This window comes from Dinoponera quadriceps, unplaced genomic scaffold (genome assembly GCF_001313825.1).
Source record: "Dinoponera quadriceps isolate SergipeBrazil2010 unplaced genomic scaffold, ASM131382v1 scaffold405, whole genome shotgun sequence".
Classification (NCBI taxonomy): domain Eukaryota; kingdom Metazoa; phylum Arthropoda; class Insecta; order Hymenoptera; family Formicidae; genus Dinoponera; species Dinoponera quadriceps.
In genome coordinates, this window is record NW_014554754.1 from 3,161,903 (window position 1) to 3,171,505 (window position 9,603).

The 9,603-nt window shown below is 44.1% G+C and overlaps 1 protein-coding gene across 1 annotated transcript in view; it reads right to left on the reverse strand.

Annotated features, from left to right (window-relative positions):
• LOC106741514 (Down syndrome cell adhesion molecule-like protein Dscam2) overlaps window positions 1–9,329 on the reverse strand; it is a 177,459-nt gene extending 168,130 nt beyond the window's left edge. Inside the window, exon 1 of the mRNA XM_014613628.1 lies at window positions 9,307–9,329. The gene's annotated coding sequence lies outside the window, so the exon portion shown is untranslated. The remainder of the gene's footprint in view (window positions 1–9,306) is intronic.
• Window positions 9,330–9,603: the final 274 nt, after the last annotated feature.

Sequence of the window (9,603 nt, forward strand, 5' to 3'; positions counted from 1 at the left end):
GGGGGGGGGGGGGAGGGAACGTGTTCGCGTCGCCATTAAAATTGTAATTAACGTATGGTAATTACGATCGACGGACCGACTTTCTTCTGACGCGGGAAAAGGTTTCCGCCGACCGACCGAATCGATGGATTTCCGTCGTGCGCGCGCGCTCTGCCAGCAAGGAGCCTTTCTATTAAATCGTTAAAGCGCTTTTGTTGCGACGGCACAATGGACAAAACACGGATAAGGGACGATGAATGGCGGAGATGTCATTTGCAGAGAACGATGATGCACTCTCACGGTAGGTGCATTAGGGCGGTTTATGCACGCGAAGAGAGGAGCATCCACTTTCGTGGGCGCCGTCTCCCTCCTTTCCTCGTAACCGCGGCGCGGATAATAAAAGGTGGTAAAACGTTTAAATCAATAACCGAGTTGGACACACGCCGAGGCGCGCGAGATGGGTCCCAAGAAGCCCTGCGATCGTGAACTAATTTTTCACCACCTCCTGAGTTACCGACCGGCGAGATTCGCGAGTGGGGGTTAAAGGTATGAAAAAAAAAACTTTTTAATTATCAGTTTTTTTTGTTTAAATTCTACCTAGAGAGATTAATCGACTAACTTTAAAAGGTTTTAAATTTATTATCATTCGACATAATTCCAGTGCTTAATCCGTGAGCTTTTCCCCGTTGCTGCCTGTTCTTCGAAAATAAATTATTACAAGGGCAACTTGTCGTTATTTATGGCCACAATTCGGGGAAATAAATCAAATGCGTACGAAAAAGATGAGACCATCGGGTGGAAGGTATTTAAGGTATAATTACATCCCAGGGGTTTTCCGAAAGCAAAGGAACTTTGTTGGTGCGTAATTCCCACGGGAAGAGGTTTAAGTGGGGAGAGATGCTTCTCTTTTCGAGACTATTCTTAATAAATTTCCGCCGAGATATGTTATTACGGATTATTCCCGCGCTTTAACTCTTAGGTCGTGACATCCCTTTATTTAGTTCATGTTCTCTTGTAAGGACACGAGACATGTGCCGTGACACGGTTCAGGAAGTCACGTCAAATGAGTGTCGAATTAGCGCTAATTCGAATCAGGCGAATTTCCTCATCAATCAGCAATTACAAACAGAAGCATGACCCAGAGAGAACGACGACGGTGAGTGAGGACAAGCGTGACGTTGAACAATTCATACTGACGCCATTCGGCCTTAAGCCTCGGCAGTTACGTAACGAGGTAAAAGAGACGGAAGGATCGCGTCGTGTTTTAACAGATTTTATGCGGACGCACGTACTGCGCACGACGCGGGATGAGAATGAATTATTCGCACGGGCTTATCAAACGTGACGAGCGCGCGTCGAATCCGTATGCATGGATCGCGCGTCGCGTCGCTAAAGAATTATCGCCCGCTCCTTCACCGGTCACCTGCGCGAACGATAAATCACACTTCGAGAGAGCGACTATCGCAAACGCGCGCGCGCCGTTCCATCGTACACGTAGTATTTCCGGCGCAGGAAGATCCACTCGGACAGCCTCCCGGGGCTTATTCTAATTTATATCGAGCGCGAATTAAAGGATTACGTAATAAACGCGCTGAATTATGGATTCCGATATGACTATTTCGATATATCGATCCGGCCCCGCCGCTTGGGTATAAACCGGCTAGGACATTCACGTTGAACACGCGCGCGCATCTGCAACCTCGCCTCATACGCGACCGGGATTAACCCCTTTTTCTCGCGCCGAGCCTTCGTTGATTAAGGCTTGGGGAGGAAAAAAATTATTAAGGGGCCATTCAACAATTACGTCATGCGAAGATTGAGTATTTTTCATCCCCCCTCCCTTTGCCACTTTTTGTCACAAAGTATTTGGATCTCTTCTCAATATTACGTGACATGAGGGATTACCCTTCCCCCTCCAACATGTTATATTACTAGATTTCTTTAGAACCAACATGAAAGTAAGCACCTTGTGCCGACAGCTCAATGTGACGTTCCACGGCTTTTACTCCCCCTCTGCCGTCACACAAGCTAACAGATTCCCCCTTTCCCTCGTGGTGTGACGTAATTGTTGAATAGCCTTCGAGAGAGAAATGTTCGTGACTCGCGTTCGACGACGGACACCTCAGGGATCTTTCGGAAACTTTTAACAGATGACAATAGGTTGAAAACATTCACGACACGTTCATTTATTTGTAACTGGAATATCAAGCGACGCTGAAATTGCAGATTTTGGTGGCTACAAATGGCGAGATTATTTCGCACTAAATGAAGAATGAGAAGGAATGGCCATGACTGGCAGAGGAAGGGTTAAACGCAGAACGAGACGGGCGTTCGCGTTTTCTCCCGTGGTGGACATAAATTGAAAACAAATTAAATCCCCGGGATGGAAGTCGTGTCTGTGTGTAATTAATGTAAAACGAATTCATAATCCCGCGTTGCGTAAACATAAAATCCCGGATGGAAACGGGGATCGTTATTCCAGCCGCGCGACAAGTTTCGCAAAAATGCGACGGGGATTATATTCCTCCTAATTTTCAGTTCCTGTGACCCATAATAATCGATCGATTGATTAAATACGCCCCGCTACGTTTCAATGCGTCTCCTTTCATCCGCAGCCTCTTTGACGAATTTCAAGTTGATTTTCCATTAATAAAATTTTGATTGGATGTCGATCTACACGACAACATTTTCATTTCGATCGTTGAGGATTTTAATAATTATATCGTAAATTGAGAGATTTGATACAGAACAATTGTACTTTAACCTATTTCACCCTCTCTGGGCTTTTTTTTAAGACTACAATTCGAGCTTGAATTTTCGTAATATATTTTTAAATACTTATGACAAATGAAGATGTTTATGTGATCTTTCATAAAAAGAGATCATTGTGAAAAACATAATTGAAATTAAAATCAACTGAGCCTTTTATTATTAATCGTATTTATTGTCTTAGAACACGTCGCGATAGGCTATTTTCGTTAAGCTGCTATTGATTTCAAGTTACTAAAATAATCCTACGAAAAGGCTCCGCAGAGAGAGGGAAAGAGAGAGAGAGAGAGAGAGAGAGACCATCCGGTACAAACTTTTCATAAATCGTCAAATTAGGTCACAGTGCCGCGAGATGATGTAAACTCTCGTCCCGGTATCAGCGATGTTACACGTGGCGTTATGAAAAACGCAACGTGCACACGTGCCCCTTTTTACACGATCCCGATTGAAACGGTTAGTTATGCACGTGCGTGCGTACGTACGTACGTATAGACGAGCGCGCGGAATTCGCTCTGGGCTCAACGTGAGCAACAAAAACGCGCGTCGCGTAATTCCGCGCGACCTATATTCTAATAAACTATTCGTTTGACGCACTCAAACCCCGTTTTAAAGGGTTCTCTCTTTCTCTCACTCTCTCTTTCTCCCTCTTTTCCTTTCTCTCTTCATCTCCCTCGCTGTCTCTTTCTCTCTATCTATCTATCTTTCCATTCCTCTCTCTCTCTCTTTCTTTGTTTCGCCCCGAGGATGTAACATCGATCCGCGCCGTCTAGCCTGCTCGGGGAATCTCTCGTTCGCGTCCATTTGCGCGCGGCTCTCTTTTAATCCGTGCGAGCAGGCGCGCGACGGATATCTCGCCGGGTATTAATGGATATCCTATCGGCGACACTTTTTCGTGTAATTTCATGATTCACGTGTTAATTAGCGCGTCGGTAATTACGCGCGCCATTCGTGCTGCACGTCCGTGTCGGCGCAGAATTTTTAAAGGGAGGGCGAAGAAGAAAGGGGACATACCACCATCGGGGTCGGGGTGTGCGTCTTTAAATATTCACGTAAGAGAAATTAGTCGGGATATTCCGCGAGAAATGCGTAACGCCGCAGGGGGTATGTTGCATTATGCTATTAACGCGCCCTCGTGATAGAATTTAGCGACATAGTTAGGCACTCTTATCCTAATGTTCGCTGTCAAAGGGATGCTGCCGCTCGGGATCTCCGCGACGTGGCTTAAATTTTAGGGCCTGGAAGAAGGGTCTCGAAGTTACCACGACGGGGTTTAACTCCTATACGTATCATGTCTAACTATTAAGTGGCTTAACCCCTTAGAGAGAAAGACATATATATATATATATATATATATATATATATATATAATATAAATCCGCCTCTGAATCTTCTCTAAAATTACAATCTGAATAGAAGTAACTAGAGGGAGAACTTGAAATAAAGTAGATATAAGTTCGAACGTAGTCGCACAAGAATACCGCGCATAGACAAATATAATTAGACGTTTCTCGCATTCGTTAATTCTCGACTGTTGATCATGCCTCGCTTACGTGATCGTTGAAAGTGTTTCCACGGAGTAACATTCGATGGCTCCGCGGTTAAATCCCGAGATAATTCGCCGGATTATTCATATTCTCTCCCGTGAGATCCGTGCAAACTTTCCGTGGTAGAATTCAACGGAAGCGGATACGGGGCTACGCGGGACTGCTGAAACAAGGGGAAACGGAAACGCGCTCTGAGAGGGAGCGAAAGGGAGAGGGTGATAGAGAGAGAGAGAGAGAGAGAAAGGGGGAACGAGTTTCGCTGCTTCTTACGGGACAGACAGTAAAAAGGAGCGACGCGGGAAATTCTTTCTTAGAGTGGCTGGTTAAGAAGTTTTATGAGATCCTGGAATCCGCGGAATGCTGAGAGGTTAATCAATTTTGCGCGGCCTTTCGTCGTCGTTTCGACGTCTCTCGCGACGCGTTTGTCACTCTCGCGTTGGATACGCGAGTGCGACGGCCATTTTCACGGCGATTACGTCCCAGCGGAACAAGCTGCAAAAGGATTACCGCTTTGAACGTCGGATCCGGCGACTTACGCCTCTCTGATTAAGATCGTTCCCATCGAACAAGCATTCCCCTCTCTGCCAGCACGTTTTATCGGCGGCGAGCGAGTCTCCGATATAGAGACGAGTTTATGCGTTCAAAATTGGAATCGATACGCCGAGACCGTTTCAAATTCTTATTTCCTGAGAAGAGCCGCCTAAGAAATTTTCCTCTTTCGCAGCGCGAACGGAAAATTCGGTCAATCCACCGATAAAGTTCTCATATAAAATGCACTGGGAGACTCTTTCTCTCTCTCTCTCTCTCTCTCTCTCTCTCTCTGGCATTCGCTGCGTTAAATGAAACTGATTTTTCCACGCTGGAGATAAAGCCGAGATCTCTTGAAGTTTCGATGCAACTTTGCTTCCTCGATCAATTCCCAGTCCATTTTCCGACCAAAGTTCTTAAAATAAAAAGTCATATTTTATCTATATTTATATGAATGTTATAATTAATCTCTCAGCCGAGGCGAGCTTATCTTGTGTATTTATATTCATCTAAAAATTAAATGTTTTTGTTAAATGTTTGTTTCATATGTTATCTTTAATTAAATCTTTCAATCGCAAAAATTGCAAAAATTTCATTATATTTTTTTTCCTCGAAGAGAAATCGAGGCCGAAATTATGAATTGAAACAATGTATCTCGCAGAAGAGATATGGAAATTCGACCGCATTTCCGCATTTCTGGTATCGCAAAAAACGTAAAGTCGCAGGTATAATGATCACGAGCCGCGAGACCGTCAATCGCGGGAAGCGTGGAACAGTTAAAGCGATTAACGCAGCGGCCGCCGCCAAGCCTCTAATTTTTCCGGCGCTAAAAACAGCTAACAGAATCCCTTTCGAGCTCTCGAAATTCGATTTCTCTCACGAAGCCGCGCCGGGCGCGCGGCCGCAAAACGTTATTTTCGTGTCCGCGCGAACCATTCGTGCGTTTCTCCCAGAGTCGAATTCACATTTAATGAAAAAATACCGCGAGCGTCTCTGCGCGAAACACACGCTATATATCCCGATAACAACGATAAACAGAAAATACTTTACAGGTTTACGAGCGAGAACGACGACATCGGCATCGGCGTGTCGTTACAGCGAAGCTGTCAAACGTCCTGCGAAAAATTCGATAAATTACGCGGGATTTCAGCACGATGCGGAAAATACACGACCGACGACGTATGATATCGCGGATTTTCGGAGGAAAATCTGAAAACCACTATTACTGTCAGATAGCGTAAGTGACACTTAGTGAGACCGGAGGTAATTAGAATAATTAAAAAAAAGAAACGGAATTAATGAGAGATGCCATCGCGAAGTCGAAGATCTAACATTTCGTGAAATATAATTTTAGATCGTTTAATGCATGGAAAATTGTGCGTTTTTGACAACAAAAATTCGAAGAGATGTTATTATACATATAATCGTTCGGTTTTTAAGAATTTCTCTCTGTTATATTACGGAAAACAAATACGTTTGCTAATTTATGCTTGCAACATAATAATTTGTAAATTCAACAAAATAAACCAGCGAATGGCAATTAGTATTCTTATCAAATCGTTTGGCTATCCATACAATAACTGACAGTTTTTGTTTGCGACAATATAAAAGTTGAAATCCAGTAAATTATTTTTCCATGTGTAGAATTTCATAAATTTCCCGGAAAATGCAACTAGTGAAGATGTTTGTAATTTAAACAGTTCTACGTATATACTCGAAAACAAGATATCGATTGTGCTTGTTCGATGAACAAAGCGTGTGTGTGTGTGTGTGTGTGTGTGGCCCATGCAGTTCAGGTATCTCTTCTCCGAGAATTACATATATTAACCGCATCTCTTGATAGTAACACATCAAACACACTCTATAATGCATCTCCGTCCTGACAAATTGTCGCTCGAGTAGTTACGTACTCACGCCCGACGAGATGCTTAAAGCTTAAACCGGGTTATTGAGCTAGGTTTCGGCGCGCCAGAAGGACCACGAGAAACCGGCGGGCTTATTTTCGCCGTGTGTGCGTGTATTTTATTCACGCGCGAAGATTCGGGATAAGAACAGAAGGCAGGAGAGATCTCGCCGAGCGTAAACCGAGGAGTGATTTCGCAGGATACGCTTTTGAAGGTAAATAACCGACGTGAGGCGCCGAAGGTATCGACGATCGTAAAAGCGCGCGGAAATACGAGCACACGGCCGTAAATGCAGACTTGGGCAAAGTATGCGATATCTTTAGTAAATTGCAGTAAGTCGTGGAAATACAGAATGCGCTAGTTAAGAATTACTCACAAACAACGCGATAGTTTTCCCTAAACGCAAGGATCCCAAATTAGTTGATTTTATTTTCGTCGTTCGTAACGCTTTCCTCATAACTACGTTGGAAAAATAATACTTAAACTTAATGCTGAGGGAAAGTTGTTAATAAAATAAAATCACTCGTCACTGAATGACAAACTCTAATAACAATTGTTTAAATCCGCGATGACGCACAAAGTTTTTATTTACATTATTAATTGTATTAACTTGTACAATCAGGAAAGAGCGTAGATTCAATGGTCATCCAGCGTAATTTCCGCCAACATAAATCAGAACGTACGATAAATGTTTAAAGCACCGCACACACCGAGAGTAACCATATCTCAATATCACACATCGCGCTCGCTCGGCTACCTACGGTCTTGCCGCGATTTATTAAAAGCTTTTTTCGAGTTTTCGCAATATCGTAAGAGTTTTAAGGGTAATTTATAGCTTTTCTCCCGAAACTTCCAGCAGTTTAGGCTGTAAGGTGGACGTGGCATAAATCGCCGAGGGGAGCCGGTTGGAATAATAAAAATTATCGAGCAACTATTCCGGCCGGGTTGATGGAGAGGAGACAGAATTGGGAGCGAAAACGAGCGCTGCCTCTGACATTAATTAATCATCCGCGAGCAGCCGAGTTACTCGAGTCTGATGAATTATCGCCACCTGAAGAGAGCCAGTCGCGGCGATATACGACCCGCCGTATCTGCCCGCGATAATTCTCTTTATTCGATGCCCCCGGGGGTCGGCGATTTTGCTAACGATATTCGTATACGCGTGGCGTAATTAATTTGCAATAACGCGGCGGGCGGAAAGCAAACGTTTAATTCGCGCGCCGTTGCGACGGATTCTTCCGTCGGGTTTTTAAAAACGAAAAACTTCACGCCACGTTACTTTCTTGTCGGCGTGAGATACGGTTGATTAGTTAGCGCCATAATGAGAAACGGGTGCCCGTTGAAGCTGTGAAGCGCAAAATACTCGCGGGGTACGATGATGTTTGACACCCCAGTGTCATTAAAAGACTCGTTAAAGCTTCATGTTCACTTAACACCGTTAACGAAAAGCGCGATTTGATTATAAATCAAATTTCATCCGAATGATATGGAAGTGCGTGACGTGTATAATATTAATGGTGCTGTGTAATATCCAATTAAAAGGCAAAAATTATTAATTCTTAGAACAGGCGAATTTGCTGTTAATTTAATTAGCCGCGAATATACCTTTGCTTTTCAAAAACATAATGTGCAAACGGATGGAAATAACATCGAAAGAAAAGATTTTTTAGGTCAGAGTACGCGGCAAAAGCGCAAAAGCGCGTACAATAATGACAATTTTCATTTGGAAAATGTTCGGTGAAAATAGCAGTCGCGCGAAAAAGAATCTTTTAACTCCATTTGCGTTATTAAACGTGCTAGGAAAGAAAGAACGGACGGAATAAAGAATGCTTGTAATAATAGCGTTACAAAATCCAAACTGCAGAGAGAGAGAAAGAATATAGACATATCGATATGTCGAAACACCTGCTCGCACAACGTGCAATTATTGACATCGCGAGCACAATTCCCTCAATACCGCTCTTTATGGAAGACCGAGGGAGCTGAGATCGAATAATATTTGAGAGAAATGCGATTCAACGGAAGATGTTGCACCGAGTGCTCGTAGACACTCCTTCACGTATCGAGACACAATGATCGAGACGTGACTCGCCGCACTAACGGAAGCTTTAACTGTGAAAAATTATACACGGACATGCGAACGCATCGCCCGTCGTTGTACCTCGCCGGAAAGGATAAATCAATATCAGATTGATCTCTAAATTAACATTAGAGCATGACATCTTCGCCTTTTTCTACGATACGCCAAATATCAGCAATTTAGAATGACAAAAGTAAAAATTACCATCCAAACGTTAAATAACATGAATATTCGCTCAATTCTCGTATGGCTTATAATTATCAGCTTTATGGCCGACTAAGAAGCACTGAATAATGGAGATAACGATCTCGGATATTCTGGCATTAATATCGCGCAGCTTCCGATCTAATTCGCCCTCCCCCCTCTCTCTCCAACAAACACGATCACTATCGTAAAGTGCCTTCCTTTCTCCAACAGCTCCAATACCGCGTGTATATCGCCAAGGGAGAGAAGGCGATATGCACGCGACCGAACTTCCTACCGCGAAAGATCCTTCACGTACATTGTTGCCCTCGAAGATCCCGGCCAGCATGATAGTCGCCAGCTGAAGCGTGTCACGTGCCAGACTCGAACGATACGACTGCGCCCCGACCAGTTTCAAGAGAGAGGAACTTTTTCACTGAGAGGTCCGTCCGTTTCACAAGTCGTCGTCGTCGTCGTCACGGTCGTCAAACCGAGGGGAGACCGCGAGAAAGACCGGACGGGGATAACCGAGGGGTAGTAACCGAAAGCGGAGATTGAGTGGTGCGAGTACGTGCGTCCGATCGTGCGTGACCACTCGGAGAACACCTTGGAGCAG